Genomic DNA, 11,423 nt, shown 5'->3' with positions numbered 1-11,423 from the left:
CCGACTAATAGAGTTGGGTATAATTGTCGTTTTCCTACCTGTGGAAAATATTTTGCAACTTCGGTTGGCCGTGTGCACGAGCAACGAGTACATAAAGATTGGTACGACCAGGAACTTTCAAAGATTGTGCCCAAAAAAGCACGATGAACCGAAAAGGAATAAGTTTTGATGGCCAAGGAGGAGGCTGCACTAATTCAAAAGGGTGTAACCCAAATAAATAAAGCTCTCCTGTTATTAACACCAGGACGAACGTTAGAAACAATTCAGGGCCAAAGACGTTCACCTAAATATAAAGGCCAGGTTGCGGGTTTTCTATCTGCTCCCGCTTATTAAGAAATAAATAATTCTTGTTTTTCTGACACTAACTCTGACACAAGAAATGAACTCATACAAGCGCTTAGCCAAGCAGAGAGCAAAGATGATGACAAATTTAGGAACTCAATTTTAGTAAATATATGCCACAGAGCAAAAGATCTGTCTCCTACTGAGCTAAGAATGCAAATGACCCAATATTTAGAGGAAATTTTTCCTTCAAAGAGAACATCCAAATTTCAATCTACTAAAAAGAAAAATGCACCAGAAATAAATAAAAGGCAGATGCGCAGGTTAGCTTATAAAGTCACGTAACAGCACTGGACCAAAAATCCCAGCAAATGTATTGCTTACATTTTAGACTGCAAAACTGCTTCTACAACACCACCACCAGATATAATGGTGCAATTCTGGACAAATGTTCTAACCAGCACATCGAATACATCACCGAACGGCCAGGTAGCGAGAAACGAAGACCTCTCACACATTTGGAAGCCGGTAACTCCTGAGGAGATTAGGAATGCGCTTCCAGCTAGAAAAACAGCACCTGGGCCTGATGGTAATTCGGCCAAACTTCTGAAGTCGATGCCGGTGGACATCCTGGCAAATGCGCGTAACTTACTGTTATTAATGGGCCGCATTCCAGACAGATTGGTAGAATCATATACAACACTAATTCCTAGGAAAGATAACGTATGTAATCCGGGCGATTACAGACCAATTACAGTGTCATCAGTCTTAACTAGAACTCTAAATAAAGTGCTCGCCAGTCGGCTGCTTAATGAGATTCATATTGACGATAGGCAAAAGGCTTTCCAACCAGTTGATGGTTGCGCGCACAACATCTTCGCGCTTGATCACCTTTTGAGGCACCATAGACACTACCACAAACATCTATTTATAGCGTCAATCGACGTAGCTAAAGCCTTTGATACAATTTCACATGCTGCACTGTTAAACACACTCAAGTATTATAACCTGCCACGTAGCTTCATCAACTACATACAAGAGTTATATAAACATGGATGGACAAGTCTCCGACTTGGACGCTGGACCTCAGATCCCATTAGTCCGAGGTGCAGTGTAAAACAAGGAGATCCCCTGTCACCCATCTTATTTAACTTGGTCATTAACAGACTAATAGAAACATCACCACCAGAGATCGGAGTCAGGATTGATGATAAGGTCTACAATATACTGGCTCTTGCAGATAACCTAATCCTGGTGGCTTTGCAATCAAAGGATTTCAGTCATTATTGGACCATGCAGCAAACTTTCTTTCTAGCTGCGGTCTAGTAATCAACAATAGTAAATCGTTTACTGCTTCCATAAAAAATGCACCCCATGTTAAGAAAACATTTGTAGACAATAACACCGTCTTCACATGTGGAGGGCTGGAACTTCCGGCTCTATCGAGAACAGACGGCTGGTGCTACTTAGGAGTACCATTAACTCCAGAAGGTGCCAACATTGGGGATATTAAGAGCAAGCTCCAAATAATTATTGGTAAACTGACAAAAGCACCATTAAAGCCACAACAACGCCTATTTGCACTGAGAACCATTGGTATTTCCAGGCTGTTACATCAATTAACTCTGGGAAATGCCATGTTGGGTTTTCTTAAATCACTTGATGGTGCTGTAAGAAAAGCGATTAAGTCTTGGCTCAGATTACCAAATGACCTCACAACAGCTTACTTTTACGCGCACTTTAAGGACGGAGGCTTATCGTTTTCCTCTTTAAGGTGGCTGGTACCTCTGAGACGTAAAAACCGGTTAATAAAATTAAACTGGGGCGAAAACGAATTTCACAAACTGGAGATTGCCAACTACGAAAAACGGTTAAAGGATAACAACGTCCTGTCTTCTCAAAAGCAATTAGACAAGAGGTGGGCCCGGCTACTGCACCAGTCAGTGGACGGGGGACCACTCGCGAAATCGTCGAACACCCCATCACAACATCGATGGGTAATTGATGGCAGTAGGTTCCTGTCGGGCAAAGACTACGTATATGAACTGCATTAAGTTTAGGATTAATGCAATGCCAACAAGATCTCGTACCACCAGCGGAAGAAAAGAAGACAGGTTTTGTCGGGCGGGTTGCAATGCCCCCGAAACCCTAGACCACATCCTACAGACATGCCATAGAAGTCATCGTCAGCGAATTGAGAGACATAACGCCGTATGTCAATATGTTAAAAGAGCCTTATGGAAGACGTACTCGCGTGTCGACCTAGAACCAAACTTCAAGACAGCGGAAGGCACCAGAAAACCAGATTTAATTGCATCGCAAAGTGGAAGAGCCATTGTACTAGATGCTCAAATTGTTCGAGGATCTATGGACATGGCTAGAGTTCACAAACGCAAATTGGAATATTACAAGAATCTGGAGAACGAGGTGAAGGAGAAGTATAATGTGTCAACGGTGTCATACAATTCCATCACACTAAACATCAGAGGTGTATTGCATGACGAATCTGCAAAGTTTCTAGTGTTGGAAAAAATATTAACTAGTGACGAATTAAAAGTAATTTCTACTAGAGTACTGATAGGAGTGCTAATCGGATTCAGCAAATGGTCACGAACAACGACTATACGAAGTGAGCGACAGGGGATCGGCTAACCATCTGTATTAAAGCGTGCTGCCTGCGCCAACATCCGCCAGGCATAATACTAGGAGTTAGGTTTAGTGGGTATTGCCTTTGGGTCCAGTCCCACACTACCTGGTCAACCTGGCGACCGGTGTGCGTAAATGCATTCCCCTCCTAGCCAAAAAAAAAAAAATAGCCAAATGCCTCGTCATCTAACTAGTGACGCGCATGAATGGATTAACGAGATTCCCACTGTCCCTATCTACTAACTCCGCCTGCAGACGTATCCTTGCGCGCTGCTGCCGGTCCTAAACCCGAGTAAAGGTGGAAGGTTGTGGGGCAAGAACATCTTTGATCCCCACATAAAAGCGGCACATACCGCAAGCTCTAGGTCATGTCTCTGGAGAACGGGGTTCTTGGCTTAATCGCCTGGGTCACGAGGAAGGATCCTCTATAAAAAACACCCTCAACTGTAAGGTAGGGCGCGCGCCGACGGAGTGGATGGCTGTGAGGAAATACAGCCCTGAGCGACCAACTCCGAGGCACCAGCCGACACCTCGGCAGTAACAGGCTTGCGCAGGCACTGGGAGCGCTACCTGGGTCGGCTGCTAATCTCCTATACTCGTGGGAACAATAATGAGCACCCAAAAACCCAAAATTAAAACGGACAACTCGTTGTCCAAAACGGCCGCTGCCCAAAAGGCAGAAGCCAAAAACCAAGAGAAAGTGCTGGAGAAGGGGGATACAACCCCTAAAGAGAAAGTGGCTAAAAAAGGGGATGCAACTCCTGAAGAGAAAGTGGTGAAAAAGGTGGATACAACCCCTAAATAGAAAGTGGTAGAGAAGAGGGTTACAATACCTAAAGAGAACACAAGCAATCTATTTGCGGATAGTTTGATTAAAGTAAAAATTGAAAGAGAGCAACTTGAAAGTTTTCTTTTTAATGACTCTAACAAAGTGTCCAAAAGCGCAATTAAGTTCATTCTTGAAAAATGGTCAAATTTGGAGCTTATGCTTCAAAAAGTAATTTTAGAACGCGAAAAAACAGAGACCAAATATAAAGAGAGAACAACCAACATGTCATATGCAAATGTGGCATCTAGAGCACCCAATAAAGTTCCAACGCAAATATTACAACAAAAACAAAAAAGCGAATTCATATACATTAAACCTGAATGTGACAAAGCAGACAGGAGATCAAATGATGAAATGAAGGATCACGTAAAAACTGGTCTTAAAGATATTAGTAAGCAAATAAAAATTAGAGGCATACGGCAACTCCGAAATAAAGGAGTTGTCTTAGAGGTTCAAACGAAGCGAGATATAGAAATAATTAAGAGAGCAAATCTAAGTGCACAAAAATTAGTTGTGGAAGAGCCCAAGAAGCTACAACCACAAATAATTATGTATGATGTAGAAGAAGACTGTCAGGAAGAAAACTTCCTAGATTGTCTAATTTTGAAAAATTTTGAACACTTAGAAGAAACAGAGGCAGAGCATCTAAGAAAAGAATGCAAAGTTGTAACTAAATTTAGAACAAAATTTGGCAAAAACAACTGGGTAATCCAATTACCCGGAAAGCACGCCAGTAGACTACTCAACAAAGGCAGAGTCTACATGGACAGGCGTACATACAGGCTCAGCGAGTATGTGAAAATTTCTCGTTGCTATAAGTGCCATGCATATGGACACATAGCAAGAGTATGCAGAGTCGAGAAACCTGTATGTGAGAATTGTGGCAGCAGTGAACACACCACAACTGACTGCTCTAAAGATCAAGACGCAAAATCCGTAAACTGTGTAAGAAATAAACGCAAGGAGACAGGTCACAAGGAGATTTGGAAGTTATGTCCTGAGTACGAGAAACAGCTTCAAATTTACAAAAACAAGATATCATGGGACTAAAAGCAGCCCAAGTTAACGCACAAAGGTCTAAATCTGCAACCGCCAATTCAGAACGTATTTTTCATCAGTTAGGATTTGACATACTGTGTATTCAAGAACCTTACTCAATAAAGGGCATGATAAAAGGATACACCTTAGCAGGACTGAGAGTACTACAACTGGAAACGACCAATCCTTGGGTTGCAATCGTAATAAGAGATGGAGAATATGATATCTTTCAAAGGTCGGAGCTGGAATGTGATCATATAATGTGCGTGGAGATATGCACTTATAAAGAAAGCTTGTATCTCGTAAACTGCTACATGCAGTTCTCAGTCGACATAAGTATCTTCCTGCGAAAGCTGGACAGAATCCTCAGAAACCTGGCCGGCCGCCGCATCATAGTCACGACAGACGCAAATGCAAAATCTGGTCTGTGGTTTTCCAAAACTCTGGATAGCAGAGGTAAGGAACTAGACGAGTGGATCGCCTCTAATAACCTAGTTGTTTAGCCTAGTCACAACTACACATACCAAAGTGAAGCTGGGGACACAAATATAGATGTAACACTTACAACCCCAAATATGTCTTCAAAAGTGATCAACTGGAATGTGAGTGATATAGCGACTACCAGTGATCACAGCCTCTTAACATTTGAAGTAGTGCTTGAAGCAACAGTCACAAGGCAAATAAAGAACCAAACAAATTATAACACAAGAAAGGCTAAGTGGGAAAGGTTCGGGGAACTGGTGGAAAGGGATTTCGGCCAACAAAGTCTGAAGTCTCTGCAGAGGTTAGACCCAAATAGGGCTATTAAGATAATTAATAAAAAGCTAAATTCAATCTGTCATGAATCCATACCCAAAAGGAAAGCCGGTAACAAGGTCATGCCATGGTGGTCGAAAGAGCTGACTTGTATAAGGCGGGAAACTAATAGAACCAAAAAGTCAGAGAAATCAGGAAACATAAAACAACCTCATGGAGAGACTTTGTGACAAGCGTCGGTAACGAAGATCCCTGGAGTATAGTATATAAAATCGTATGCGACAAAATAAACAAGAAGACTTCTCTTTGCTCACTAGAACTCCCTTGCAGGAACTTCAGTGAAACATGGGAAGAAACTGTAAACGTGCTTCTTAAAAAGTGCCTGCCCTCAAATGATCAGCAAGAGAACGCTGATCATATTAATATCAGAAAAACTATACGCCAATATCAAAACCAGAACCTCGAACCAATCATCGAATCTGTCGATGTAGAACGGGCATTACTAAGACTGAAAAATGAAAAAGCCCCAGGAGAAGACGGCTTCACTGGCGAAATAATTAAAAAATTATGGAGTCACAACAAACAAGCAATCCTTAGTACACTAAATAAATGCTTCCAAGATGGTAGTTTTCCTACCGATTGGAAACAGGCAAACCTATGTCTAATTCCCAAACGAGGGAGTGAAAACAGAAGGCTTGCCAAATCATACCGTCCAATCGCCCTTCTGCCAATGATGGGAAAGATCTACGAGAAAATACTCGTAGAGCGTATTAAGACAAATTATACAGAGATGAACATGTGCAATGCACGACAATTTGGCTTTAAGGCAGGCGTCTTCACGGAGGACGCACTGCTAACCTTTAGAAAATGCATGGCAACGAATATGAAGTATGTACTTGCTATATTTGTGGATATTGAAGGTGCCCTCGATAACCTGTGGTTGCTCGCCATATGGTAAATATAGTCAAGGACTACTTTAAAAGGCGAAGCGCCTATGTAAGAGGCAACACGAAGAAGGTTAGAAGAAGCATGCAGAAGGGATGTCCACAGGGATCAATAATTGGTCCTGTTGCATGGAACTTCTGCATGGACGTTCTTCTAGATGGCCTAGCTCAGCTAGGAGAAACTGTGGAACCCATTGCATACGCAGATGACTTAGCGTAAATAATTAAAGGAAACTCCAGAAATGATCTGGAGAGAACTGGTACTATGGCTCTTAAATGTGTTGAGGACTGGTGCGTGACGCATAAAGTAAGAGTCAGCCGTGAAAAAACTGTCGCAATGACGACGAAGGGCAAATTTAATGAAGGCAGACAACCGATTATTAAAGTTGACAACAATAACCTGAAATATGCAAAAAAAGTGCGATACTTGGGAATTACTATAGATAACAGACTAAACTTTGCAGCGCACACTAAGTTTCTAAGGGAGAAGCTAGTCAGCTTCATCCTGAAAATCAGGAGGGTTGCAAAGGAGGAATGGGGCCTCAAAGAGGTTGTACAAAGCAGTGATAATACCTATAGCAACATACAGCGCTGCTGCGTGGTTCGACAAATCGTCCCACACGCATAACCTTAGAAACTTGAACACCGCGCAAAGAATAACTTTACTGACTCTCACCAAGGCATGCCGTACCCCCGCAACAAACGCATTACAAACAATAAGTGGCAAAATGCCACTAGACTTAGAGATTACACAACAAGGCATCATAAACCTTGTAAAAAGAAATGAGAAAATTAGCTGGAACAATTATAATTACAATCCAATAGCGTACCCAAGCAGGGAAACCCTCAATCTGGAGGTTAAAATGATAAATGAAGCAATAAAGCTGGAATGGCAGAAAAGATGGGAATTGGCAAGTACGGATAGGATAACCTACGGTTTCATTGGCGATATAACATACGTTACAAGAAACAAGTGGTTTAAACCAAGTAGAGAGTGCGTGTATATTCTGACCGGATACGGTCCGTTTAGGCACACACTTTACACAAGGGGCGCCACAGAAGACGACAAATGTCCCTTCTGTGGAGAAAGCGAGACAAGCGCGCACATGCTGGTCATGTGCGACAGATATGATGAACTAAGAGGGCAAAGACTCTTTGAAATAGCAGGGAACACAAACCTTGATGTGTACCTGGAAACCAAAGCCAATTACCTGGGGCTTGTTGCTTTTGCAGCACGAGCCATTAAACCAGAAATGCAGTACAAAGAAAGAGAAACTTTTCATAATTTTTTAATATAAATATATGATATAATTCATTAAATTCTAAATAGGGAGAATGTTTTTTGCCAAATTTCTTGGAAATGCGTACAAGTTGCTAATAAGCAAAGTACGTATAAGTTATCTATAATGCAAAATGCAAAATGCAAAATTTTTCGGCCGTTTGAAATCAGAACTTACGGGGCCCTCAGACTACAGCAAGTAAACTTTTAGAAGACATTAGCGAGTAAGCCTAACCTAGAATCTTGCATCGAAACAGGTTAAAAACATTTTCCGGCCGTTTGAAATCAATAACTTATGGGTACCTCAGACTACATCAAGTAAACTCTTAGGGGACATTAGCGAGTAACCCTAACCTACAATCTTGCATCGAAACAGGTCAAACTACTTTTGTAGAAAAATATTGTTTTTGGGTTTTTAGGAATGACATATGTATATTTATTCTATTATTCATTTACATGACATGGTTTAAATACAACTTTTTTTTTCTTTAACTTATATTTTATTTAAAATAAAATTTCTTACATTTAGCTAATACAATTTAAATAAATTAATATCTGAAATCTTGTTTGCTTTCCAGTCGAGGATGCTTTTAACGAGATAGTAGTGTCGCTGTCATAACACCTTCGCGATTTTGCTCTAATACGCGTTTTGATACATTAGCCAGTAATTGAACATGTCTCTCAGTTCCCTGAATGTGGACCTAAATTTTAGGGTCACTCCATGGACACTCATTGCTTTGTAGATATTGTACTAGATGTTCATGAGGAATATTTAGCGGTTCGGATATATTTGAATAATCATCCATATCTATCATATTAGTATAGTCGGTGCATTCGAAATTTATTTCGGGTGTTTTGTAATCTCTCAATTGCGTCAGGTCTTCCACATTATTACGATAATATAAGATTTTTCTTATAGCTGAATCTCGTATTTCATTTTTATTATCAAACAACATTGCTAATAAAATATTTTCTGAGTGAGCATAGTATGTCTTTTCTTTAGCAATATTGTTCACAATTTGTCTTAAATTCGAGTCCAAATATTGAGTCCAGCTAATAAATTTATAAAATAATATACTACCATACACCACAGAGTTGTAATCTTTAATGTTAAAGTACATTGGAATATATACTTTCATTACGTAGTTTGCAAGAATTTTCAAATTTTTGGATGGCTTATTAGTAGTGAGATATAACCGAAGTAACCTACTAGCCTTCGTGAACCAACGGCAATGTGCTATTGGCCCTGGTTTCATGTTAGCTAAGTCTGTCGATACTTCTCCAGAAGCAACTGCTTTAGCTATTTTTATTAAATAACTTGAGTCAGTTGTTTTGTTTCAATTTGATTGCTTAATATTTCAGTTTTTGTTCGTGGTCCAGTGGTCAATGATTTTTCCAAATAGTTAAATAAATGGCAAAGTGGAAGTTCGTCAAAGTGGAGAAGACACACAAACCAATGTAGTGGCCTGTTTAACAGAATTTCAAATCGACGTAAAATTCCATTTTTTACGCCTGTATTTGCTGGTTCACCATTGCAACATATGCCTATCAAAGAATCGAGAGCTATTCCTTTATCGGCGAAGAATTCGTTCAATTTGATTACTTTACTTTGCGAATCATCATTTTCCAATTTTATTCTTATCGATTTTTCCATGGTAATAGAATCATTTTTTCGGCCGTCGAATGAAAATTCGACTTAAACCTTAAAACTTAAAACTTAAAAATGCTATTAATTCAGAAGAATCGTAATCATATCGTTTGTGTAGAGCTTGCCTATTTTTCTGCCTCTCACGAACGCTTTTATTTTTATCCATAATGACAGGATTGCCCCAATCATCCATTACGCCCAAGTCATGCAGGATTCCTGTCACCACGCCAGAATCAACTCTATCAGAAATTGCAAATCTGTTGCACATTAAGGCATAGCTTGGAGCCTTATATCTTCGACTTTATGGTCCACGTTTTATATGAGAAGTATTTTGTAAACTTTCCGAACTGCTTTTAAAATCAAAACCAACATCTGGAGTATATGTCTCACCTGGAGTGATATTGCTAGTTATTGTAGATGCTGATACTTTATCTTCAATTTTTATAATATATTCTGGTATCGTAGATTTCCTCTCATTATGTTGATCTATCATAAACGCTTGTAAATGTTCTGGGATCAGTCCGCATGAACACAGTATTTTTCGCAAATCACATTTGCATTTTCCAATATAAAATAATTCTTTCGTGGATTCTACAAACTCCTGAAATGATGCTTGGGTAGACTTGCTTTTATTTGTACTTTTATATTTATCAATCAATCGGTTTAATTTTCTGGCGATACTTCGTTTCTCCATAATTGAAATATCAATTTTTTCCCACGTCTGAATCAATTTCGTTACCACATTTGGAGTAAATGTTTTATATGAAAACATTTTATTTTGTTTTTTTTTATTTTATTCGCCATATAAAAATAATACCTGATAATTTCCACAATTGTCGGAAGATTTACTCCTGTAAATTCTTCTGCTGGTCCAAATGTAATTTGATCATGCAAGCGCATATGATTCAAATTACTGGCACTTGCGCCTGAATTTAAATAAGAATTCGCCATTGATACTTGAGGCCCTGGCAAAGAACTGAATGAAGATTTATGCGGATTTGTCACATTATTATATTATTTTCGAAATTTCTAGAATTATAATGAAAAAATACTAGCGCACTCTGATGGAAATAAATAACAACAAACTAAACCCGATTAAAAACTCCCGCATAAACTATTAAGAAAAATATAACTCACAATTTGAATTATTCACATGCCTAAATTAATTCATTTACTTATTAAAAACAGTATTTTATTGAAAATTTCGCTGGCTAAAAAGTTATTTGCGATATATGGTTTTGCAGTCAAAATTCATTTAAATAACACATATATTTCATATAAAAAGGTGCCCATATCGCTTAATTTTACTTTTATAATAAATTGGCCCTCCCTATATATATATATATATATATATATATATATATATATATATATATGTATATGTGTGTGTGTGTATATATAAGCAAATATGTAGGTATATGTGTATATATGTAGGTACATATGTATGTGTGCATCTGTTTGTATATATATATATATATATATATATATATATATATATGTGTATGTGTATACATATATGTAATTGTTGTTTTGCGTATATACATATATATTTCATGTTATATTTTTTATATAATAACTTGTTCCATAACTAATATCGTTTTATAATTAATATTTATACTTTTTCTTAATAAATTTCTCTTTATCACATATTTTTTTATTTTTACATTGTCTATCATGGTTTTATTGTGTTTCTATATTTTCATTTTTATCCACATATTATGTTTAACCGTTGATTATGGATTGTTTCCACATGCCATATTTTTTCTATGTTCCTACTGCGCATGATCGCTGAGAAAATCTTCGTAATATAAAATCACTAAAATTATTTCTATCCCGTTCTCTCATCCAATGACGATACAGTTTCCACTATTATCCGCAAACACGTACGCACACGTTTTCCTCTCGTACACACACGTAATACATATTCCGAGCTGACAACATGTTTGTTTTTAATAAGATTTTTTATAGTAAAATATATTATTTATTTTAATTTTACAATTT

Source organism: Ctenocephalides felis, unplaced genomic scaffold (assembly GCF_003426905.1).
Source record: "Ctenocephalides felis isolate EL2017-DRISC unplaced genomic scaffold, ASM342690v1 CF-g0.4_SCAFFOLD_01886, whole genome shotgun sequence".
NCBI classification, from domain to species: Eukaryota; Metazoa; Arthropoda; class Insecta; order Siphonaptera; family Pulicidae; genus Ctenocephalides; species Ctenocephalides felis.
Note: the sequence above shows the minus strand (reverse complement) of the source record.